At 41.4% G+C, this 27,388-nt stretch overlaps 1 protein-coding gene across 1 annotated transcript in view; it reads left to right on the forward strand.

Annotated features, from left to right (window-relative positions):
* Nucleotides 1-27,388, forward strand: part of bcas3 (BCAS3 microtubule associated cell migration factor) — a 479,890-nt gene that overhangs the window by 345,351 nt on the left and 107,151 nt on the right. The window lies entirely within an intron of this gene.

Genomic DNA, 27,388 nt, shown 5'->3' on the forward strand with positions numbered 1-27,388 from the left:
CTGCTATACTGTGGCAAATATTTTGTTGGCATGGTGTAGGTTAACCTGTGCCTTTGAGGGAAGGCTAGCAATTTTTGACACTTTCATGCATCATCAAAAATATCTTTTAGATTGAATGTGGTCTTTTCCTTCAGTAGGGTTCCAAAGACTTCTGTCAGAACGTGGTGACCCACCACCACGCTAAGATCATTTTTGTTAGTTTTTTTACCTTTAATTTGTCAACCCAGCTGTATGTTTGTATTACCATCTCAAAAACTGTCATCTTTACTCTGTTCTGTAAACAATTCCTGATTTTAAAAAGAATAATAGTTTCCTACGCAACTGATTTTGTTTGGACAGCATTTAACAATTTGAGTATGGGGTTGCCCAGGTGGCTCAGTGGTGAAGCCGGCGACCACATGCAACACCTAATAAAGGCTTTTTATCTTCTTCTCTTCCCTCTTGTTATAAGAGCATTTATGACAGTTATATCACAACTTTTACACCACTTGATCAAATCCATCTTTGTTCTCAAAATGCTTCAGGCTGAGGACATCACCTGACCAGTGTTCTTAACTTGTTGGAATTCTGCCAGCAAGTTCACACTGAACTCGATGATGATGATATATGAATTCAGTGTTAAATATATCTATTTTCAGTTTTTGCTTCACCCATTGTTAGTCCACCTATGATCACCTTCTGGAAAATGTGAAATGAACAGCTTGTATCTGCACAGCTCATGAAATGATTAAGAAGCAGCTGCTGTTTTGTATGTGTACCATTTGTTAATATTTATATATATCATCGGATAAGATGCTTGCAGATGTCAACACTGCTCTACACACCATCCCCACTACCGGCATCACTAAAACCAATGAGCTCATATATGCCATTGCAACAACAATCCTAGAAGCATTTGGGTATAAGATCAAGGATGTATGTAGAGGGAGCCCTCCATGGAGAAGAAGGCTGGAAGCCCAAGATCAGGGAAGCCCACAAGTAGTTAGTCAGTTAACGGAGATGTAGAAGGGCGCCATGAAGAGACAGGTCCTGGATGGAAACGAGATACAACAAGATGTCCCATAACTGAGGCTCTAGAAACTGCCAAACAAAGGATCACAGTTCTGGTCACTAGTGGCTTAAGTGATATACTGGAGAAGCATGAGCCAAGAGAATAAAGGCTTTGTTCTCCAAAGATGCATTCAGGGTGTACTCTCAGCTACTACAGTGGCAGACCCACCCAGAGTGAGATCCTGAGCAATACTGAAAGAACATCTGGGAAAAAGAGGCAAACACCAATGCCAAGTGGCTAGTGCACCTAAGAGCAGACCACAGCAACCTCCCAGAACCTCAAAATCACAAAGGCAGACACCCAGTAATTAATTTCTGGAATGATCCATGCCTACTAACTGAAGAAGCTAACAGCACTCCAGGAACACCTGGCAGCACAAATAAGGGGGCTGCTAACAGCTGGTACTCATCCAGACTGGCTCACACAGGGCAGGACAGTCCTAATCGAAGGACCCCCACAAGGGTATGATACCATCAAACTACAGCCGATTTTCTGCCTTTCCATAGCATGGAAGCTCCTCTCAGGCATCATAACAACAAGGCTGAGTAGGCGCATGAGCCAATACATGAGCGCAGCTGAGAAAGGTATTGGAAACAGCACCAGAGGCCCAAAGCACAGGCCCCTGGTTGATAGGACAGTACAACAGGGCTCTAAGGGTGGCAGACCAACCTGATCCCTGCATGGACTGACTTCAAGAAAGCCTACTACTCAGTGCCCTACACATGGCTACTGGAGTGCCTTGCAAGGCTAATAGTGCACTAATAACATTCATTGGGAACTCAGTGGGACAGTGGAAGACAACACTAGAGGGCAATTACACAAGTTAGCAGGGGTGGCGAAAGTACAGACATTCTGTACTTAAGTAGAAGTACAGATGCTTGTGTTTAAAAGTACTCTGGTAAAAGTTTAAGTACTAATTCAACTTCTTTACTCAAGTAAAAGTGAAAAAGTACAGGCTCAAAGGCTCAAAGTAAAAAAGTAAAAGTAGCTTTTTGGGGGGATGTTTGTACAGCTATTTTTGTGTAAATCTAACTGAACCTTGTGCTATATTAATGTAATAATAAAACAATATTATTGCAAACTTAATATCAATCTACATTCTAATGAATGCACTCAGATTGAACACTGTTATGTAGAACATGAGCAGAGAAAAAGAAAGAGAATTAAAAAAAAAAAGTTAAACCTAAAGTAACAAGTCTGTTTTGAAAATGTAAGGAGTAGAACGTACACATATTTGTGTAAAAATGTAGGGAGTAAAAGTAAAAAGTTGTCAGAAAAATAAATACTCAAGTAAAGTACAGATACCTGAAAAATCTACTTAAGTACAGTAATTAAGTATTTGTACTTAAGTAGATTTTTCAAGTATCTATACTTTACTTGAGTAATCTACTTAAGTGCAGTAATGAAGTATTTGTACTTTGTTACTTCCCACCTCTGCAAGTTACCATGAACTGTGGAATATACCAAGATGAACTGTCCCCTCTGCTGTTCTGCACAGGCCTCAGCCCCCCTAAGCCAGCTCATCATTAAGAGTGTATGGATCTAAATTCAAGAGTGGAGTGATCATGCCACAAGCAAGACATCAACTCACTGATCCACCTCAAGAGCATGCCCTAAGCACCAGATCCATAGAGTCAGGAGTCTACCACACCTGACAGGACCCAAGGTGCAGACTGTGGAAAGGTGCCCTGGACACTACCCCACAAATTGTAGCAGGATGTAAGACGCAATCTGGGACTGTGTACACTGAGAGCCAGTGGTTTGGACTTTTGTGCCTCTTATGGACTAGAAGTCCCCAAGTCCAGATGGGAGACGGTGGCTGAAAATAACAGAGCTAAGGTATTGTGTGACTTCAAATTCCAGATGGACAAGCAGCTCCTGGCTAACCAATCAGACATAGTAATGGCTGACAAGGAGCAGAAGACTGCAGTTGTGATAGATGTGGCAATCCCAGTGGGCAGCAACATCAGGAAGAAGGAGCACAAGAAATTAGAGAAGTACCAGGGCTGAAGGAACAACTGGAGCAGATGTAGAAGATGAACTCCAAAGTGGTCCCAGTGGTAAGAGGAGCATTAGGAGGTGTAACCCCAAAACTGGAAGAGTGGCTCCAGCAGATTCCAGGCACAACATCCACAACATCAGAGGTCTCTGTCCAGAAGAGTGCAGTCCTAGGAATAGCTAAGATGCTGAGAGGACCCAAGTTTGAGGAACACACACACATACTACCCTCTAGGGTGATTTTATACATATATATATATATATATATATATATATGCTCCTAACGTTCAAGTAGTTCCGTGGGTCATTCCCATAAGACATGAATGTCACCCTTCCCCTCTTCTCGGAAGTGTTGGCTACGCATGGGAGCACCTTCATCACTACCAAACCCTGTATTTCAGACCCCACCCCCCCACATGCTTCTCATTTAGGGCATCAGGCATCTCAGCTGTAGTCCTGACCTCCCTCCTCAGGATTTTATGAGGTAGCCATTAACTCCCTGCTGGCCCTCCATGGCCTGCTAGCCAGATTTACAGCACCAAAGAAGTCAGGAGTGTGTGTATGTGTGTAAGGAAAAACTCAGGCTGTGTTGGTTATCACAAGGGCCACCCTAACAAGCCCAGTGGGTGCTGGTAGGAAAAGGTGTGTGTATGTTGACTGGCTCTCACTCACCCTGGGACTGTGATCCTCCATTAATCTGCAGCATTAGTGCTAGTGAGCTAATGGATCCAGCCACAGCATTAGCTGTGAGGGAGAGTAAAGACCATGGTTGTGAGGAGGAAAGTGCGAGAGAGTGTGAAAAGAGAGGCTTCAGGGAAGTATTTGGATGCATTCATAAGCTATTGAGTGGTCATCTCAAACAAGACATTCTGTAAGCAAAAGTGCTTTAATGAGAGGGTCTGTTTTTTTACCTAGACATATTTAAATTGAACTCTGGAGTGTGGAACAGTGGCTAAGATGAATTTCTTCTCCTGCTCACAGTCTTAAAGACTACACAATAGGCGAAGGCTCCAAGACTGAAAAGACATCCAGCTGTGCTGCATATGCATTTGAATAGATTTCCACTTTCCATTTTCCATACTGTAAGTGCATTTTGGTGCTTAGCCCCACTAGTATCCCTGGGTTGGATTCCCTTGGGAAATACGTCTCAGACTTGCTCGTGTACAAATAGAGGCCTTCATTGTCATCCGGTCATTTCATTTAAGTCAGCATGTCCTAGAACTATACATCCTAACTAACAGTGTTCTGGAACAGGTAATACAATTAGGCCATCGCTGACAACATTTTCATTTCCTGTTAAAGTTAAAATTTCTGATGTGTTATAAAGAGCTGGGTTAGGAAAGTAAATATTGAAAGTGACAAACCCTCTTGAATCCCAGGAATTAGGTATTGTATTCCTTACTGCTACAGGTCATTTATAAGTTCCTGAAGAGAAGACTTCAAATTGAATTTGGTTCATCACCATTTAGACAATAAAATCCATGTTTGGTCAAAGGTGAGGGTACTTTGATGGAGCTCAACAAAATATGGTGATGCCAAAATCACAGGAAGCATAACAAACTATCAGACTTGTATGTCAAGCTAGATTATTTTTCTGGAAAAGAAAACTGCGGTGGCTGACCTTTTTCCCCTCTAAATGTGGAGTGGCATTCTGAGACTGAGGTGTTCATCTTAGTCCCAGTCTCCTAGACCAGAGTGCTACTTTATGTCTTCAGGCAGAGAGCTAACACCTAGGCACTTAGGTCTATAGCATCTCACCCTACTCCCTTCTCACCCTTTATCCAAGTAGCCTCACACTGGAAGAAAACGTGAGATCACAGTCTCAGAGGTGTTGCTGGACCTGTCCACAGCTTCAGAGTGTGCGCATTTCTGTGTGCATGCATTGATTTTCATACATGTACATACAGCTTCATTGTCTCTGCTGTCCTGTTTTGGTAGTTTTTGGTATATTTAAATATAACAGTGAAACAATGGCAAAATGCCTTTGGAAAATCAAGTATCCTACATTTGAGGAGCATAAGGACAACTGTTTGTTCTGCTAGAATAGCTTTAAAACCAGGTTTCTAAAGATCACACTTCTGCTTTTTTATAGTTTAGGCCATCATTCCGATTGGGTTACATTTTGTTCACCAAGTTATTAAAACACGGTTTATTATTGCTCAAAATATGAGAGGTCAATAAAAATTTATATCATGCCAAATCACAACAACAGTCAAGGCGCATAATCATCTCAACAACTAAGACCAAAGATGGGACCAAATCTTAATAATAAGTAAATACCCAGTTTGTTTGGTACTAACAACAGCTGTGACAGGAGAATATTAATTAAAGCAAACAATATATATATAATTTGGACCCTGCTCAGCTTGTTTTTCTCCCCTTCCTGAATTTCTTTCCTAACATATAAAGAACTGTTTGTTTCCACAAATTAATCCTAACAGAAAGAAGTTCAAGGTCAGACTTTGTTCATATCCAGAAGACTCGGGGCTAACGTGTTGTGCCAGTATAAACTGGCATTTGGTGTAAAGAAAAAAAAGTACTGTGGGTATTTACAAAGAAAGCACAGTGACAAGACTGCATGTAAGAGGTGGGAACTCAGAGTCTCAGAGACTGCGTTTCTGAGAGTTCCTTTATCAAGTTGCCACATATAGGGAGGAGAATAGTGCGCAAACTAATTTACTAATGCTTGTGATGCACAATTTACTGCTAATTGCGGATTCTTTCCAACATACTGTGGCTTCTGCAGTCGAGATTTCACAGCCTGCTTTTTCATTAGCCTTGTCTCAGGTCCTGATGTCACTGATGAGAAGAGTGCAGATGTACTTCTCATTCCCCACTGGCAAGGACGCCCTTCAACTAGTATAGCAGGGGTTTCAAATCATTGCAGCAAATGTCCTGGGAGTAATTGATGGAACACATGTATTGTTAATCCCTCCATCTGAAACTGAGAATGTGTTTCGTAAAAGGAAGGACACACTCAGTGTTCACGTAGTCTGCACATCCACAAACATTATAACCAACATTGTGGCAAATTATCCAGGGTCTGTTCAGACTTTTTCAAAAGCTGCTAGATGGAGAGTGCAGGATGGTTGGCTTTTAGGTAAGTCCAGAGTATCTTCCTTATGTTCCAAATGATCAGGATTTAATTGTGATGATCATCTTACTCAACACCAATCAACACCGGTTCAAACCCCGACCACACCACCAGAGCAGCCCTATAAACGCACCCACGTCAGCACCCGACATGTGATTGAACAGATTGAACAGTTGGAATCCTGAAAAGCCGTTTCCATATCCTGGACTGAACTGGAGGAGCTCCTCTCTAAAGCCCTAAAGCCCAGAGAAGGTCTGGGCAGTCGAAGTTTCCCCTGTTCAAGTCTAAAGCATAAGTTTAAAAGAGCATAATGTGAAGCATGCATTGAGACTATATTTAAGTACATTATTTACCTTGTGTACAACACTCAACCATGTTCAAGGCATCAATACCCTCAACTCCTGTTACCTGTTCAGATATGAATGACTGTTGAATGTTTTCCTCCAAAGAGTGAAGGGTATTTCATCCACAGGACCTCCACCAGTCTCCTTAGCAGACGCGTTCTGATTTTGGAGCTCATCATAAACATGTGGCATCAGTCAACTAGGACCTCCAGTTCATGTGCAGAAAAAAATCTTTTTTGCTTCCTTTCTTTATTTGTCATCAGAGTGTATGACCTGGATTTATATGCTTTTCTGATTACAATTAACAAACTGCGCCTGTCTCGTTGGTAAATTACCCTCAGCTGAATATCATCTCTTAGTTTGCGACCGTGCAGTAAGTTGCACGTCTCTTGGCAGATTGAAATGAACTGACTGCACCTGTGTTTTGAAAACAGCACAACTTTTGTACCTCATAAAACAAACCATACCTGCCAGTATTATTTGGGGATTGCACTCACATGCTATTTTGCCCTGTTTAGTAAATCTGGCCCTTAATCTTATGGCAAAGCTATACAGTTGAACTGGTTTGCTGGTAAGTCAGGGCTATAAATGTAGGTCTTATGCATCATGAGCACACAGAGAGTAGCACGCAAAGCTGAGAATGGCTTGCTGTGGAGCTCTGTAGTATAGCCTAATGACTTGCTCTCACCTAACGTGTCCTCTCCATTGTGCCCAGCCTGCTGCTTGAATGCCAAATCTGCATCTTTTCCTTTGTTTTTCCCCCTTATTTCACAGCTCCACAGAACAGTCTCTACAGCTCACTACTTCGTTTCTTCTGAGTCGATCTCTCCATATTTTAACAGATTAGTGTTTAATTCAGGAAATTCATTGATACTTGCAAACTGTACTAGTCATGTGATTCTAAAACGATGTTTTTTCTGTCACCAGCAAAAAGTGTGTACAGTTATTAAGTCGGGAGAAATAAACGTAATAGAAATTTAAAAATTGCTGCTATTTAATTGGCCAGAGCTGCTCTCAGGAAACCATGAATAATTAAAATGTTTATGTAATAGCTAATCTGATACAACATGTACAGTGCTTAAGAAATTTATTAGACCGCCTGTCACAAAAACAAGAAGACAAATATTTTAGAAATCTGTCAAAATTATATTATTTATTTGGCAAATAAACTGAATTCACGTTTTTATACCTAAATTTGAACCAACACACTGGATTCCTCTAAGATGTCAGGAATTAATCAAGCATAACATTCAACCATTAAAACAAATTTTTCTGTATTAAAGTAAAACTGTCATTTGGCATCTTAATGAAAAAATAATGTGCTTTACTATTTTTCTTCTGCAGTAGATTTGAAAGTAATTATATTTTAGTACTAAAAATATCATTTTGATTAAAGAGCTTGTGCATACTGGTGGATTAACTATTACAGAAACATAAAAATTGATTTTTGTAATTACCAGTACTGTTAATTTAGTATAAGGGATATAGGAACATGTCACTGGATGACTTTTGTGCTCAGTGATACTTTTTTTTTTGTCTCTTTATCCTTTTACCTGAAATACAAACCATACTTTATATTTACACATAATCTTGTACAGTCATGCTTCTGTTGATCATGTAAGCAAAATCAGCAACTCTGTCTCTTCCATCAAATTATGAAAACTTTTTGCCACTAATTGGCCCAAGGGACCTTTAGCATTGTGTGAAAGTGAGACCATCCTTTTTTTTTTCTTTTTTTTTGGTCTTTCAAGTTCTGTTTAGTATTAAATATCCTTTCTTATTGTTTAGATTTTCACCTTTTGTGTTTCATTCTTGAACATTTAGTTTGAATTACTGTTTGTGTAATAGTGTGTGTTATATTCCCTCAGTGTTTCTTACTATTTCCTTCTATGTCAGTTTCCCTATATTTAGTTTAGTTCTGTCTCCATTTCCCTGTTAGTTATTGCTCCTTACTTCCTGTTTTATTTTGGTAACATTTTGTTTCTTGTATATTGTGTTTGGTTTTATTTCTTCCCCTGCCTTATTGTGTTGATTGTCTACACCTCTGTTAACTTTCCCCAGCATGTCTTCTGTTTATATTTCTGCACTTTGCTTTCTGCTGCTTTTTTGGACTTCTGCTATGTCTGGATAAAGTTTGCCATTTGTTTAATAGCTCTTTCCTCGGAGTGTGCATCTGGGTCCACATTTCTCAACACATGACACTGTTTCTTTTGCTGTTTTAAAGCAGCTCTGGATTCACAGAACTGGCACAAAGACGCTAATCTTCACAGAAGTGTTTTCCCTCATTGGTAATCAGGTGAAACGCTTGTGACCTTTAGTGCCTCTTAGCAGAGTTCTTAGAGTTCTGCCAGAAAGTGCTGTGTGATGTGGAAACACTCTTGGACCCCAGCGTTAATCAGACTGCTGATGGTTAAAGACACAGAGCCTCCTCTGAGTAAAGTGTGTGTGTGTGTGTGTGTGTGTGTGTGTGTGTGTGTGTGTGTGTGTGTGTGTGTGTGTGTGTGTGTGTGTGTGTGTGTGTGTGTGTGTGTGTGTGTGTGCGTGCGTGCGTGCGAAATGGGGGGCTTGCTGGCTGGCTCCATGTGTCTGTATGTAAGGGGGCTGATGACCCAGACAGCTTTGATCCCAAGGCCTTGTCATGTTTATGGCAGTGTTGAGAAGGGTAAGCCAGGGCAAAGAAACAGGTCACAAACTATCAAGACAATATGTCCATGTTCAGGTGATTGTGTATGCTTGTGCATGCGTCTTGGTTGTCTGTCTCTTGTACATGCTTGTGCTCACACAAACAACTTCATCAATCCATAATTTCAGAAGTCTTCAAAAGGCCTAAAAAGCTTTTGAATCTGATTTGAACTCTGTTTGATATTGTTGAACATCTCAGTTAGCATCTTTAGCAAGTAGGTGTGAATCATGTCAGGGCCTGGTGCTTAATAGCTCTTCATATTTAAGACTCTGTCTTGGATGTCTGCCATTGTGATGGTTACTGGAGCCTGTTCAGGGAGGTTGTTGTCGTCTGCTTTTAGATCCACTAGCCACTGAGCATTGGTGCTGTTCTCATATTGTTCCCCTGCCACTGAGAGTACACCTCGGATGGTTCAGTGGAGACCATCTGGTTTATTCTCCTGGCTTCTATCTGTCTGGTATACCTCTTCATGCGGTTAGCCTTAGGATTGGACAGCTTGTTGTGCCCCTCTCTTCATCACACCTTTCTGCAACTCTGATAGCTGGCTAACTTCCCTTGTCCTGCCTTGATCTTAGCCTCTAGTTGTCTTTTCCATGGAGGGTACTGCTCCTTGAGGTTGCTCATCTTATAGCCAAGCATCTCAGGAATTGCTGTTGCCATGGTATACATCAACTGATTGGTTTCAGTTGCTGCATTCGCATCTTATAGTAGACTTTCAGACCCCAGGGTCCAGGTTTCCAGCTTAGCCAGGGTCTTGTCTTTCAGCTTTCAGGTCATATATATATATATATATATATATATATATATATATATATATATATATATATATATATATATATATATATATAGCTATTGGGACATGGAACATCACCTCTCTGGCGGGGAAGGAGCCTGAGCTCGTACATGAGGTTGAAAAGCACCCTCTAGATATAGTTGGGCTCACCTGAGAGCATAGCCTGAGCTCTGGAATCAGTCCCCTTGACAGGGCTGGACATCGTTCCAGCAAGAGGCAGCAAACTTATAGTGATTGCGCGCCAGGTGTTGGTTGCTTGGTTGATGGTCATCTCTGTGTTAGGACAGATAATCATGTGAGGACTGATTCTGTGATTTATTTATTTTTTTATTTAAATAAATGACTTTGAAGTAAATGGCTGCCAAAACACAGGTGCTGTACTGTTACTGTATTGAATTATACCAAGCAGTACCCAACAAATTTAAATGTTGGAGCAATCAGAAGGTTTTGAAATGTGAGTTTACAACCTTCTTGTACACTTTTATACAGCCATCTCTCTTTCATTTTTCAACTGGATTTGAATGTTAAATGAAATGTTTACTTAATGAAAGTACTCCCTTCTTCCACAATGTGGCACAATACCAGTGAACAGTTTTCGTGGAAAAAGCTTTACTGTATGCGGTGTTAGCTGAAGGTGGGAATAAGCTTATCAGAGCCATCTCATCAAAGATTGATTTTCCCACTTTCCAACTGTTGCAATTGTTTTAGCAGTAAAAGGGTCATGATAAATTATGTGACTGAGGAGTGTGCATAAGAGTGTGTGCATATTTTGTGACTGTGTCTCAAGTACATTTTGTCTACATGTGCGTATGTGTATGTGTCTATTTGAGGAGAAGCAGCCACACATGGCGCCGAAGACTCCTTCTTGAATTCCTGGTAAAGATCCTTATTTGGGACCCTCTTCACATGTGTGTATAAGCGTGTATGTGAGTTTTCATTCTGAGTGAACTGACTAAAGCTGCCCTTTAGCCCGGGGCAGTCTCTCTTCTCACTCTTGAGTGGCCACACACTAAGAGGCCAGATCCATTTTGAACAGCAGAAGGACAAAAGTGAATCAACAATTCTTCTTTTCCTTTCGGTCTGATGTTATAAAAGGTGGGAGATCACATTGTGAATGAATGTTTTTTTTCCTTTTAAACATTTTACATTATGAAATTTTTATCATTACCCCAATGCAAAAACATGTTCAGGCCTTGGGCCAGTGCTTTTCTATTAGTGCTAGTGGTTAATGATTGCCTATAAACCTCTTTTGCCAGCTGTTCTCAAGAAGACCTTTGCTTATTTAAAGGTTTGACAATAAAAATGTTGGAAATTATTTTTCCATTGTTCCGTTTTGCTTATTTCATCTTCATAAACTGCCAGACGTCTCTAATGTCTAAAAGCAAAGAGAACCACCTTTTTCCTGTTTTGTGCTATAAAGTAGCGGAGCTGATTTTCAGACTAATTGTTTAACAAAGGGACTCTCAAGTATAGTTTATGCTTGTTTTGTGCATCAGCTGTGATGCCGCCACAACCCCACCGCCATATATGCTGGCACTTGAGGTGCACCAGACTCGCCGTAGTCTTCTCCTGACCGAATGTTGTCACCACTCTCAAAAAACCTGCATAAGAGTAGAAGAAGTCAAAACAGGAAGCAAAGCAATCATGGGGTTTCTCAGAAAGTGTTTTCTAACAGGTTTTGTCTTTTCAAGCTGCTGCAGAATCACTCTCTCTATATTCTGGGAGTCTCTGACTTACTGTTTATCAGTGAAATGACAGTAAAGATCAGAGTCATAAACTTGTGTGCTGTGCACACCAGGATACAAAAATTGAGAGGTGCGCAATAAACCCAACGACACCAAAGCGGGGCACATGCCCTGTGTCGTGACATCACCTTTGGTGACAACAGCAAACACAATTTAGGTGTAAAGGTTTTGAGGACTGAGTGACCTTTTAGGATAAGAAATAGGATGTTGATTGAGGGATATCAAACAGAATAATTCAAAATCCAATATTTTTAAAATTAAAAATGGCAGAGTACACATTTTGTTTTATTAATTTTTTGTTGTTTAGTTTTGCTTTTTTTTTTTTTTTTTTTAATTTAGCTGGGTCAATGCTGGCCTGGAGGCTGTATTTTGACACCCTGGAGATAATATGCTAGTGGTTGAAGTAATATTTTTAGTTTTAAAAAAAATTAATGTATTAGGTCACTCATTCAAACCCAAGCATTGGATAGTTAGCTCCTTTCCAACAAATGAAATTGACTTTCTTATGCTGGCTATTTTCAAATGCATGTTGTGCAGTTGTACCTTGTGGGAGTGCATTTGAAGCCAGTAGGCATCCACTGGCTTACTTTGGTTTTGCTACTGTATAAAACACAGTCACAGCCTCTTACAGCTTGCTTAGGTGGTAAGTAAGTAAGTAAAAATGTATTTATATAGTACATTTCAGCTGCAAGGCAATTCAAAGAGCTTTACATCATAAGAGCATCAAACAAATATACAGTGAAATCATTAAAAGCATTAAAAACATCAATCAGGTATAATCCCATCACAGCAGGCTTCAAGTCTGTGTTTAGTTTAATGACCACTACTGGATAAAGGAAGCGTTATCTTCTCAAAATAAATGCTTAATTAAACTGCTTTACCACACAGTAATAATGTCATTTTAAGCACAATCAAGGCTGACTCAGTGTTCAGTATAGTCAATTATACAACTTATATTAATAGCAGTAGTAATAGTAATAATAATCATTATAATTATTATTATAATGATTACTATTATTAAGTAGTATCCTTTTATGTTGTTACTTATTGTGTTAATTAAATTAAAAAAAAGTAATCTCAGTTCAAGTTAAGCTATCTAAATGCACTAAAATGGGACATGTGTTTAACCATACTCGTTTCAGTACCTTAAATAATATATCCACTCATGTATGTGTAGATATAGTGATTTAACAAGTATGTGTGTTTTTGTGTACATGTCTCTGAAGGCGGTGTTCAGCACTGCTGTCATGTGATGACTTCATGTCATCAGGCCAGAGGCTCTAATGTCCAGCTTGTCTCCATCTGCTGCTTGCAGACACACAAAACTGCAAGGACACACACTCACTTTGTGTGCCATTGTCAGCTGACTTTGTTGATGTGTGAATGTATTTTGGCAGCGAAGCATCCTCTCAGTCAGTGGGAGTGCAGATTTCTAAATATGTGTGAGCCTGCGTGTGTGAAAAAACATTCTTATTTGAAATCCTAAATAAAAGACTTTTTCCCTTTGGTTAATATGCACATGTTGTGAGAGTGTCCATGGTAGCATAGCGCTATGGTGGTAAATGGTAAAAAGAGGGAAGAAGAGCCTCCCTCTGTCCCTCTGTCTTTCTCCAATTGGTTGAAGAGTCTGGAAATGAAATGTGATCCTCAGAGTGAAACATCAAACAGCTAGCAGCTGCTGGGCTGTCAGGTCACCGACCGGTCAGAGGATGGACCACGGCCTCCTGTGTCTGTGTCTCTGTGTGCATTTTTGGCCGCATGCACGCGTGGTTATGAGTTTAAGTCTCTCTCCTGTGATGGTCTTTCAGTATTTAATTCTGTTATGGATGTAGCTTGTGTTTTTCAGACCCAGTGTACCTTCCAGCACATGTTTACATATGTCCATGTAAAATCCGCCTCTGTGGCACACTGATATTTCCAGTACCACATAGTGTGTCTACTCACTGACAGAGGTTAGCTCCTAGCCTAGCATCAGTGGAAGAGGAGGAAGATGAAGGAGGTTAGGGTATCTGGATGATGAAGAGAGGCACTGAAATGCTGTTGAGAGGTGGGGGTGGGCTGAGGCTGGAGTTGGTGTATTAGGGGCATCTGTCTTGTTTTGGCATGTGGAATCTGTCGGTAACCACATAGGCAGATGAGCTGAGTGGCTGGCGCAACCCAGTCGAAGCAGATGGTAGGAGGGGTCACAGTGGGGTCATTCCTGTGTTATCCATGCCACATGTACGTGACATTCTGACAGCGAAAACAAATCTATAGGTGTTCGTCTCCCAAAGACATTGGACAGAACTAGCAAGAAGACCTTTTTTTTTCCCCCACTAAGCAATGACCTAACCTTTTTTTTTTTTTGGACAGACCTATAAGTGTCAATCTAATACTGAGTTCAGAGTCATTTTTCTGTTGTGTTTTTAATTCAAGCAGGAGATATGAAGTTTATACATATGGATTATACATATTTTGAATATTTTTAGCTTTTGTGAACATTGTGAAACAAGTTGGAAAACTTACATGCTATAGACACCTTGCCAGACGCAACATGTGGCAATAAGCTTTGGGCAAGTGACCAAAATCTCCTATTACACACACACACACACACACACACATATAGTATAAAGCATTTCAGGCTTCATAAATACAGAAATGAAAGTGCCCTGGTTTGCTTTGATAATTAAGAAGCATATGGAAATATTGTGGTTACACTTCAAAACAACATTAATTGTAGGGCTGTAATGGGACATGAACTCAGGCCTCCACCATTATAACCTCCACACCCTTAAGCTTGACATAAATTTGTACCTCTACCCAGCCAAGGGTCTGGTCAAAAATCTCTGCTGGCCAGAATGTATTACCAGAAGGATTGTACACACAGAATCCAGCCACAGGGGGCCACAATCCAGTGTACTCCTAGTTCTGGTCCCAAGCCTGGATAAATGGAGAAGGTTGCGTCAGGAAGGGCATCTGCAAAATCTTTGCCAGATCAAAAATACAAAAGAATGAAATTTCAATATCGGATTGGTCGGGTCCCAGGTTAATACCAACCACCTCTAGTGCCCTTTGCCAAAACGGTGCTGGTGGAAGAGGAAAAAGGGAAGGTGTGTTAGGAGTCTGCAAGAGAGAAGAAAAGGCAGTAGTGTGAGAAACTGTAGGGACTATGACTGGTAAAGGGAGAGAGTTGGCTGATATGATGGAGAGAGGAAGGTAGATATATTGTGTGTGCAGGAGACCAGCTGGGAGGGAAGCAAGACCAGGAGCATTGGTATAGATAGGAAGTGAAGTGGAGTAGGAGTAATCTTGAAGGAAGAATATGTGAATAGTGTTGTGTCAGACAGGTTCATTACTTTGACGCTGGAAACTGAAGTGTGTATGTCCCACAGGTTGGATGTGAATAAGAAGAGAAAGAGGAATTCCAGAGTAAGTTGGACTCCCCGGAGGTGTCAGAGTGGAGGAAGGTGCACACAGGTGGGCTACATCTTAAGCAGAAGGTGCGAGCTGAAAGAGATAGGAGAATCCAGGGTGATGTCAGGGTGCTGTGAAAAAGCTATCCAAACCTACCTGGTCTTGTGTGAAAAGTAAATGCTCCATAAACCTAATAACTAGTTCTGCCAGCCTTGGCAGCAAGATCGCTTTGGTGTAATTTTGGATCGCTTTTCTTTGCAGAATTGTTCTAATTCAGCTACACTGGAGAGTTGTCGAGCATGAACAACCTGTTTAAGGTCATGCCAAAGCATCTCAATTGGATTTAAGCCCACTCCAGAACCTTCATTTTGTTTTTTGGTTTTTTTTATCCTGCTATGCAACATAAAGCAGAAGGATATTGTTGTCATACTGTCTGTCCGTCTGTGTGTCTGTCCATGAGGTTTTACATTTCAGTCAAGTAGGTAGAGCAGGTCACCTACTGATTGGAAGGTCAGCAGTTCGATTCCTGGCTACTCCGGGCTGCATGCCAATGTATCCTTGGGCAAGATACTTAACCCCAAGTTGCTCTTCGACGCAACCGTTGGAGTGTAAATGTGTGTGAATGTTAGATAATTAAAGCTCTTAGCTTAGTTAATCATGGAAGTGCTTGTATGAATGGGTGTGCATGGGTAAATGTAAAACATGTTGTAGTGTTTGAGTGCTCAGACTGAGTAGAAAAGCGCTATATAAGAACTAGTCCATTTACCATTTACCAAGAAGGTGTTTGGTGTATCCACTGAACGGAGGAAAGAAAACAAGGAGATTGGTGGTGGACTGAGGAAGTCCAAGGCAGTATTCAAAGGAAAAAAAATGGGACAGTCACAAAGATGAAGAAAGTGGGCAGGAGTTCTTGGAGTATAGGCATTCAGCAAAGAGAGAGGTGCCAAAAGCAAAGGAAGAGGCTTATGGTGAGTTGTGAGAAAGAAAATTGGCTAGGCAGAGAGCTCAAGGTGGAAAGGATGTGCAGCAGGTTAGCGTGATTAAGGGTGGTTCTGAGAAGGGAAGGGAAGTGAAAGGAATGTGCTGAGAAAAATGGAAGGAGTACTTTAAGGAACTGATGAATTAAGAAAATGAGAGAAAGACAGGAGCATGGATGGAGAGTTAGTGAATCGATTAGTAAGGAGGAAGTGAGGGCATGAAGTGTGGACAGGCAGTTCATCCAGATGACATACCTGTGGCATGTATGGAGATGTTTAGGAGAGACGGACGATTTAACCAGAGTGTTTAACACATTCTTGAAGAGTGAGAGAATACTTAAGGAATAGAGTATACTGGTGCCAATTTTCAAGAACAGGGGTAGATGTGCAGAGCTCTAAGAACTACAGAGAGATAAAGCTAATGAGCCATAAAATAAAGATATGGGAAAGAACTGTAGAAGCTAGGTTGAAAAGAGGTGATGATCAGGGAGCAGCAGCGTGGCTTCATGCCCAAAAAGAGCACTGCAGATGTGATATTTACTTTGAGAATGTTGACGAAGAAGTAGGTCAGAAGGAGTTGCACTGTCTCTTTTGGATCTAGAGAAAGCATGCAATAGGGTGCCAAGACAGGAATTATGATACTGCACGGGGAAGTCAGAAGTGTGTGACGCTGGTGTAGGACATGCATGAGCACAGCGAGACAGTGGTAACGTGTGCAGTAGGTGTGGGTTCAGGGCGGGGTGGGATTACATCAGAGATCAGCTCCGAGCCCCTGTTTGTTTGCAGTGGTGATGGACAGGATCACATATGAGGTCAGGCAGGAATCTCTGTGGACTATGATATTTACAGATGACATTGTGATCTGTAGTGAGAGTAGGGAGCAGGTGGAAGAGAATCTGGAAAGTTGAAGGTATGCACTAGAGAGAAGAGGAATGAAAGTCAATAGAAGCAAGACAGAATATGTGTATGAATGAGAGGGAGACAGGTGTAACACTGAAGCTGAATGAGTTTAAATACCTGATGTCAACCATCCAAAACAATGGACAGTGTAAGAGAGGTGAAGAAGAGAGTCCAAGCAGGATGGAGTGGGTGGAGAAGATAACTATCAGGGGTGATTTGTGACAGAATGATCGCAGCTAAAGTGAAAGTGAAGGTTCACAAAGTGGTAGTGAGACCTGCTATGATGTATGTTCTAACAAGAAAGACAGGAGGTCGAGCTGGAGGTGGCAGAGTTGAAGATGCTCAAATTTATGTTAGGAGTGACCAGAATGAACAGGATTAGAAATGAGTGTATCAGAGGGACAGCTAAAGTTGAGCACTTTGGAGAAAAAGTTAAAGAGGCAAGGCTGACGTGGTTGGATGTGTGCAGAGGACAGATAGTACACTGGACAAAGGATGCTGAATATGGAGCTGCAGGCAGGAGGAAGAGTGGATGTAGTGAAGGAGGACATGCAGAGGGTTGGTGTGACAGAGGAGAATGTTAGATACAGAGATGGAGGCAGATGATCTGCTGAGGTGACCCCTAAAGGAAGCAGCTGGAAGAAGAAAATAGTCAGTGTACACACTGACTATATGCATCACTGGGACATGTCATTGTGCTTGCCCAAACTCAGAACTTAAACCAGGAGTACATTTCCTGCTGCACTGGGATGTAATGGTGGCACCGGACATAAAATGTGGTGCAAAAGTGATATTGAGATTTAGATAGCAATAGCAACACAATGTGAGACTGTTCACTGTCTATAGCTTGTGTTTTGATTGTTTCAAAGGAAAAAGGACTAGTAAGGACATAACTCCTGTCATCACGCAGGTGTTAAGCATTTTAATAGTTGAAGCCACTGGAGAAGCTTAGGTGGTGTAAAAAAAAAACACCAGCTCACCTGTTGTGGAGTTTTGGCTTACACGGGCCTGATTACCAGTGCAAAGGGAAGCAGTGTGTCTCTGTAGCTTTGTTGCTTGTATTAGCAGAAAGTGTGTAAAGCATATGGAAACGTGTTGCATGCTGGGATCATGCAATGTGTGGCACTGGCACTGTGACTGTGGTAGTGGGCTGTTTCTGTGTGGCCAGTATGTTTTCCTGTGGGCTTTCCTGTTGTTAGCGCCTCCTGCTAAGTTAACACCATTCTTCATTAACCCAGCTATTAGCTCCAGAGATTATAGGCTCTAGGGTAGCTGGCAAGCTGATCAGGTCTCTTGTCTACCTTTGGATTCCCACCATTTGTTTCTTTGGAGGCACTTTCACCTTAAGTGCAATGACAGATTGTACAAGAGATCAGAGAATGTCCTGTATGGCAAGAGCATTTTGTTCAGTTTTGAGATGATAACTCATAGAGGCTGTACATGTAATGTATAGTTGCATCAGTGTATGCCCACCTCACCCATTACAATCAGGATTAAAATCTTGGCAGCCCCTCATTTATTTTGTCCTTTTTGTTGTCTATTTCTGTGGGTAATCTGTTGCCCTTGGAAATAATCTGCCCTACAGTCACAGATAAAAAGAAAAAAAAAATCACACAGGAGGCAGAGAAATGAGGCTGAAACTGAATATGAAAACAGCTGGAGTAGGCAGCCGTGTGGCGACCTTGGAAAGTGGGTCTGTGTAAAGCATTACAAAAGCCCTGGGAGACACTCAACCAATACATAAAGGACACTGTCTGCTCATCTTCTCTCCTCCTTTTCCTTTTCCTTCCTCTCAATCCCTTTCTCCAGACTACTCTCTTTTTATATCTCTCTCGAGGTTATTCTCTTCCTCTTCTACACGTCTGCTGTCTGTTTCTTCATTCACTCTTTTGTTACAGTTTTTTTCACCACTCCTTTTCAAATGACTCAACCTAGTTTTTGACTGAAACCCAGTGTTGATGCTGAAGGCTGAAAATACCATTAAATGTTCGTGAGCAGGTGAAAATCTTATAGTTCAAAAAGTTATTTTCACTGTTTAATGCACATGTAATTGATTATTATTATTATTGTTATTATTATTGATGTTGTTGTTATTATCAAGTATTAAAACATTCTTGGTTGGTTGCTGTAAGAACTGTGTTTCTTATATTTTGGCAACCCCAAGTTTTATTGTTTACAAATATGTTAACTGCAGATATTTTTTTTTTCACTTGTTTTTATTATATTTAAAGTATCACGTATACGTGGTACACAAGCTCATTAATAATGATTCTGCCTGACATTATGTGAAGGAAATTCTTTCATTCCCTACCTTTTCTCCTCACTGGTACTGTCATCTTTGTTTTTAAATGCAAGAGAGAGTCTGTTACTGTGAATCTGTTGTGATCAAAATGTTTGGACAGAAATTGAACAGCCTTTTTTCAGTCCTGACAGAGCACTAATATGGTACAGCCAACAGAAGCACAGGAATCTCCCATCCATCCATACAACCATATAACTATACATCCGCCCAGCTATCCATTTTCTTTCCGCTTTTCCAATTTAGGGTTGCAGCTCTAGGGCATAGATGGGGTATATCCTGAACGTGCTTCCAGTCTGTCACAGGGCTAACACAGGGAGACACACAACCATTCATGCTCACATTCACACCTATGACTAATTTAGACTCACCAATTAACCTGACATGCATGTGTTTGAATGGTGGGAAGAAGCTGAAGTACCTGGAGAGAGTCCACACAGACACGGGGAGAATGCACAAACTCCACACAGGAAGGCTCCAGCCAGCTGGTGGATTCAAAACGAGGACCGGTGCGAACCACCACACCACTGTGCCACCAATCAGTATAGATGGAATCTGTAATCAGATGATATTTAATAATCCCCCAAGGAAGACCACTTTGAAACAGTTGCTTAAATATATGAAATCTGTAGAATTATACAGTAACAAAAATAATCTATTAAAAAAAAAAAGAAAACAAGAATAAGAAAGCACTGTGATGCATTGTCTGGAGTCTTCAACACTTTCTCATCTGTATCGTTGTTCCAGTAGCCCACTTCATCAGCATGTCCTGGTTCCTCAACATTTGACTCAGACCTTGGTAATCTGGGTGACATCCAAACCGGTATGGCTTCAGAAAGTGCCTAATTCATCCCAAAGGTCTTTTATCGGGTTGAGGTCAGGACCGTGCAGGCCAGTCAAGTTCTTCCACACCAAACTCACCCATCCACGTCTTTATGGAGCTGTTTGTGCACTGGTGTGCAGTCATGTTGGAACAGGAAGGGGCCATCCCCAAACTGTTCCCACAAAGCTGGGAGCATGAAATTCTCCAAAATGTCTTGGTATGCTGAAGCATTAAGCGTTCCTTTCACTGGAACTAAGCGGCCGAGCCCAGCTCCTGGAAAACAACCCCATGACATAATCCCCCCTCCACCAAACTTTACACTTGGCACAATGCAGTCAAGTACTGTTCTTATGGCAACCTCCAAACCAAGACTCGTTCACTGGATTGGCAGATGGAGAAGCATGATTTGTCACTCCAGAGAACACGTCTCCACTGCTCTACAGTCCAGTGGTTGCATGCTTTACACGACTACATTTGATGCTTTGCATTGCTCTTGGTGATGTAAGGCTTGAATGCAGTTGCTTGGCTATTCTATGCAGATCTCTACACACTGTTCTTGAGCTAATCTGAAGGCCATATGACATTTGGAAATCTGTAGCTATTGACTCTGCAGAAAGTTGGCAACCTCTGTGCAGTATGCACCTCGGCAACTGCTGACCCTGCTCTGTCCTTTTACGTGGCCTACCACTTTGTGGCTGAATTGCTGTTATTCCCAGTCACTTCTGCTTTGTTATACCACTAACAACTGACTGTGGGATATTTAGTAGTAAGGAAATTTGATGATTGGAGTTGTTGCAGAGGTGGCATCCTGTCACAGTATGATGCTGGAATTCAATGAGCTCCTGAGAGTGACAGCAGTCTGCATGCCTAGGTGCTTGGTTTTATACATCTGTGGCCATGGAAGTGATTGGAACTCCTGAATTCAGTTACTTGAATGGGTGAGTGAATGCTTTTGGCAATAAAGTGTATACAGTATCAGTCAAAAGTTTGGACACACTCACCTATGGGTAAGTGTGTCCAAACTTTTGACTGGTACTGTAGATAGAGTATATACAATATATACACACACAATAATTTGCTGTGTATAAATAAATAAACACTGTATCCATTCTTCCCTTTTATTAACTGCCTTGGGGCATCAGTCTTCCACCTGTTCTTTCATACTTTAGTCCCAGAAAATTATTCATTAACAGTTCTGATTTCTGCCCACTCTTTTCTGTCTGGGCACTTTCTGAAAACAACTCAGCAGCAGTCGGCCAACTTTGAAGTTGACCGCATTCCTTTCTCAGGCAAGCACTCAGACTCTAGCAGCCTCCTCAAGAGACACTCTCACCCCCTTAGACAAACTTTAATTAACTTGTGTGTGCAAGTCTGAATCTCCCAGCTTAACCTTTGACACACTGCTTACCTGCTCACTGCCTCTACAAGTGCTCCCCACTTACGAACAAAGGCCGCATAAAGACAAGATTAGCTGCTTTTCTGTTGTCTTCTCTGCTCATCTTATTGGAAAGGTTGTCAGGGCTCTGAGCCCAAAAGGCCATTCAGTGGACCAGAATCAAGCACTTGAGCTTTCAGACTGGAGTCCAAGGGCCAGCTGGTAGTCTGCTTGTAGTTAGCAGTGGCTCAGAGATTTTGGACCTAACCTTGTAAAACCTCTCATGGTGAACAGAAGTGGAATTATCTTGGGTAAATCCCTAGGTTGGGGCTGAGAGTTGTGCTGGTGTCTGTGTGAGTGTGTGTGTGCGTGTGTGTGAGAGAGAGCTCTGTCTGGCTCCACCATGGCTGCCTGAAAGAGGTTTGGACACTTGGATAATTGCTTGGACCTGATGCTGACCATACACACTTCTCCCCCTCACAAAACCATATCCGTTATATCAGCTTTGTGTGAGGGTTTTTTTCTTTGTATGTGTGCATCTGCCTATGTGAGCGTGTGTGTGTGTGTGTGTGTGTGTGTGTGTGTGTGTGTGTGTGTGTGTGTGTGTGTGTGGTCAGAGAAAACTATAGAGAAGACTCATAAACCCTAGAAAGAAAGTCTCTTTGTGAGCTATGTTCGTGTGTTTCCAAACTACTCCTGACCTCACTCAGGATCCGCTCAGCTGACCACAGGTTTGAGCGTGTGTGTGTGTGTGTGTGTGTATGTGTGTGTGTGTGTGTGTGTGTGTGTGTGTGTGTGTGTGTGTGTGTGTGTGTGTGTGTATTTGTGAGCAGGGGGAAGTGGCTTTAGGGGAGGCAGCTTTACAACTGACATTGACAAGTCGTTTGGCACTCCAAACCTTCCAGTCCCACCACTGTCCTTGAAACTAGATCGACACGACAGGATATGTCTGCCTCTGTGTGTGTGTGTGTACGTCTCGTGTCTGATTTTTCATGTCTCCTGGATCGCTTCCCATTTTTAAACCAGTATTTCACTCTTCAGTCTGCGCCACACTCCTTTCTTCTATCATTGTCCAACCACTGTACCGGACGCAGTAGCGCTTTCAGAGACACTGTGCGTGTGTGTGAGAGAGACATCGACCTCATAAAACAAGGCTGGTCTTTTCCAAGCACTTACAGATAATCCCCACAATTAGCCACAAAGGCTGCAAAGCACTTTGATCAGCACAAGGCAATGTGGAACTCCTCAAAGATATGCTCTTCTACCATCGCTATCTATCTCTCCTCCCAGTTGCACTTTAGCAAACTGATATTAGGCACCGCATCCGTTAAGAGGAGGCTCAAACATTGGAGCTTTCTCTCTTTTTTTTCTGCTCCTCTTTCTCTGTTTTTTGTATCAGAATGAAACATGGCCCTTTTAATGTCTGGCAGCTTGGGGTTTGTGATTACAGCATGTAAGGCAGCTTGTTTATGGGTTGAGTTACTGTTGAGAGGCAAAGCCAGGCCACACAGATATTTGGGCTTGTTGAGAGGAGGAGAAGGCGAAGAGATGAAAGGAAAAGAGGGCTCAGGAAGAGATTTAAAAAAAAAAAAAAAAAAGGATAGGGATGTGATGGGGATGATAGCAAGCAGCGTGTCTTTAGGAGGCTGTAAAAGAGGGGATGTTTTGAACAGCAGGGCCACTCCATTAAAGCCAAGTTTATCTCTTAGATTTAAGTTCATATAAAACTAATTTGCATTTACATGTTTTGTAGGAAACACTTTCTTTAAGGTGATAAACTTTAAATATACCACAGTCATGCTAGCCCTGTCTCAGACCACTGACAGCAGGTTATCAACGCTGTTTCCTGAGAGCATCTCAAAAGCCTTGGTGTTTTTGAGTAACTTTACCTCAGTGACTTGGTTTTTGCCAAAGTGGCCCAACTTTCCTACTCCTGCCCTTTTTTTCTGTCATATGCATCGTGTCCTTATATGTAAGCAATAAAAATATATATTTTCCCACTCGTCATAATGTTTTGACACATCTGTGTAAGCCACACCCTTCTAATAAAACTCTCAACTTAACTGAAAAGCACCATTTTTGTTAATATAAATTGAAGAACCATGGAGCTGAATTGTTGAGGGGTGTACACATGAGGAAGGGGCTGGCAGCAATGTTGTGACTAGAGACTATAAAATATCACTGAAGTTCATTGGTGAGATACTTTATTGGCTACAGAAAGTGGGCAGTATCTAAGTTACAGTGAAAATGAAACACTCCATGTAATAAGCCTAATTTACACCATGGAGTCCTACTCTCTGTCTCTGATAAGCTTTTTTTTCCTTTTCCTGCGGAGGTGCTGATGGATGTTAGGATTCCCGATTGTGCTTTGGTAAGAAACTTAGTTGTGGTTGTGGTGTGACGTCCATGTATGCTGTAAACTGGTTGGGTGTGCTTGGGAAACTGTGTGACTTAACCCTAATATAACTGGGAGTTAAATCACACCTTAAAATTGCGTAAAATAATACTGATCGCATCTTGTGGATATCTGCTCTGCCATCTGATTGAGCTCTGTACTATCGACCTGAAGAGGAAAGAAATCATAGGAACACCTGACTCAAACGCCCTCTCGTCCACACAGTCCTCATTTATAAAGTGGTCCACGAACCCCAACATTATGACTAACAGGTGGATTTTCCCGTGTCAGTGCAGCTAGCCAACAGTGAAGAACCACTTACTGCTTAAGGCACAAAGTGGACAGTAACATAAAACTCATTTCTGCATCCACAGGCAACACAAAATTGGACCCCACCTCCCCGATTTGAACACAAAAAGTAGTAGGCTAAAGCTAACAACAGGTGGATTATACAACATAAACTCCACTATCAAAGCTACCCTAACCATGGAACAAGCAATGATGTGTTGTGTGCAGCATAACAATCATATGCTTCTTTGGAAAAAGTTTGTTAGTAAAAATAATTCACACAGCAAATTTAAATTATTTGAATATGAATATGTGAGCGTAATAAACGGTGGAGAAAAGTTGATAAAACTTGAAACATTAGCTGACAATTTGAAGGAGGAAATCGAAAGGCTTTTTGTTCGTAACATGGTCATAATAATAGAAAAGTACACATGATGTACCATTAAGACATCTAAAAACACACAGAAATACACAAACACACACACCCTGAAACACACACTTAAATACACTTGTTCACTGGAATGTGCAAACTTCACCACCCACTCAGATATGCACACACACTTTCAGGAAAGCAGATGAACACACACACCACCCATACACACATGCACCATGCAGCCAGCCTTACCAGGGAATATGATGACTCAGTGATGACCCCACAACATCTCTCTCCTCTTTCACACTCCTCTTGTCTTTTTCTCAGCCCTCTTCCCTGGCCGTTCACATAACCCTCCCGGACTCTAGAGGGGGAAGAAAAGGGGGATGAAAGAGGAGGAGGGAAAGTAGATGGGTGGGGAGGGATGAGAAATTAGAAGGAGGGGGTACGATAGGGCAAACAGTGTGTATGTGTGAGTGTGCAGAAATAGCTCAGGGTAAACACAAGCTAGTATGGGAACTTAACCATCTTAGCACTGTGCCACTGTTCAGAAAGCCTAGCCACCTCTCAACTACATGCCTCCTCCTTTTTCTCTGTCCTGCTGCTATGTCATCAGTCCATCATCAAGCTGGTATGAGCAATGGTTTAGGTGTCTGTCTTTCTCAATGAACTTGTCATTAAAAAAAGAGCTTGATGCTAAAGTTACTTGTTTAACCAATGCAACTGAAAAAAATGAATAGCTTCTCTATTCATACAACTTGGAGCATACAACTTGTCAGTTATTAACCCTTATCTGCTCCATACACAACAGGCAGATTCATCTAAAATGGGTGTTATAATTTCCATGTCCACTTATGTGCAAGGGTTGGCTTGGGTCTGCGTGATGTAAATTTTGTTATCAGACAGTGAGAGTGAGATTCTGTGCAATAATCCATGTCTGTAAGACACTGCATTACAATGCATTAACTGTGCCTACGTCTTACAGGTTGACTTCAGACAGACCTGAAAATTGACAACTTGCAACTGAGTATAATATTTTCTCAATGGCCAGATTTACTTAGCAGGGCAAATTAACTTGAGGCTATAATTGCAAAAATGCACCAATAGGAGTGGAAAGTTCTGTAGGTGATCTACACGCAGTACTCTAATTTATAAACAGAGACACAGGCATTTAATGGCAAAAATTCCAACCATTTTAATAAGAGTTTCACATATTAGCAGGTCAAAATGATCAGGACCAATGAGGAGGTGAGTAATAAAAGACTGCAAACCCATCGGCTCACTGTAAAAACGAACTTGGCCTCCTGTAATACCCAATGTAAGATGCATCCTCCTGCACATCTTTGTATTGAGACTCTACGCTTTTGCCGGACACGCCACGTAAAGCTCTGTGCTATTAAACTACTAATATTACAGAGGATCAGAAAAATGTTATGAGACTTCTTTATAATTTTCTCTGACTGCAAATGGCTTAAATCTGAATATTCAAGCTGAGGACTCAGGACAGATCATTAGCACCATACTCACAGCTTTGAGCCATCCACCTGGACTGATTGCACACTTGTTTTGATAATGCCCCCTTGCATTCCAAATAAATTAATGCTCCTGCAGGAACTATTACAATCACAACTTAAGACATGCTTTTTTTCAGTCCTAAAGTTAGAGCAGTTTGCAGTGTGTTGCAAACCGTAGTAAATCTCTGTGTGATTCCTTTATATACCTCCTCTCCAAAAGATTTTGGATACTATGCCTCTTTACTAAATCCCAACTGTAACTTTTTACACAGAAACAGGCCACAGACCATTGGTAAATCTGTCCTTAAGTCTCTTGTGCCAGAGTGTCAATAAAGTTGAACAACTGTGTTTCAAGGACAGTAGTGACTGCAGGCTGGAAGGTTGAGCAAAATAATTCTTAATGTAGTGTAGGGTCGGCCTTCTACTAAACAGAGTTTTGGGCATGATACTGAACCCCAAATTTTTTTTCAGTGCGTCCATGGGAGTGTAAGTGTCCTGCTGATTGTTAGAAAACATTAAAAGCATAGAATAAAGCCTTGTATGAATGGGTGAATGTGGCTTGCAGTATGAAGTGCTCGGTTGACAAACCAAGTCACTGTGATTCATTGTGTCATTTTTTTGCAGATTTTGTCGGGCTCTCTAACAGGGCTATTTGCACATGGTGGTCAGTATATCTGCAGTACATTGGGCAGCAGCACTAGTGAACATGTTGTGTGTGTGTTATACCAACAGTTTCTGATGTTTTTAAAGCAAGAGTATGTAATATGCATTACTGCACTGAAGTGAGAATCCCCCAGATATTGTATATTTTATCTTATAATAATGAAACACTGCAGCTAATTATGTTTCATATAGTTGTAACATATATGCAACTGCAGCTTGACACGACTGCATTCCCATAGTAGCAAGCACTGAGCACTTTCTATGTTCAGTTTGTTATTCTGAATACTTAAACCATATCTGTCTGTGTGTCTGTGATGCAGTCTTTTAACTCTACTGAGTTGTACTACACTCACTGACACACATAACTGACATATGTATGTGTAGGTTCTCAGTCATCCAGGTCATATATGTCTCTGGAGCTTGAAAGAAGGGCAACTGGAATTCTTTTTGTTTCTTGAAGACGTTTCACCTCTCATCCAAAAGGCTTCTTCAGTTCTCAAACCAAAAGGTGGAGAGACCCAGATATTTAAACCCCTGTGGGCGTAGTCCCCTGGAGGTGGTTATGACCCTCTATTGTTCATGTGCATAATCACATGCACCAAGGTGTGAAAAGAGGCGTGGGTCATTACAATCAGTGGTTTCAGATGAAGCCAATTTGGGACTTTGCTCCATTGTTTCAT

This window comes from Archocentrus centrarchus, chromosome 13, assembly GCF_007364275.1.
Source record: "Archocentrus centrarchus isolate MPI-CPG fArcCen1 chromosome 13, fArcCen1, whole genome shotgun sequence".
NCBI classification, from domain to species: domain Eukaryota; kingdom Metazoa; phylum Chordata; class Actinopteri; order Cichliformes; family Cichlidae; genus Archocentrus; species Archocentrus centrarchus.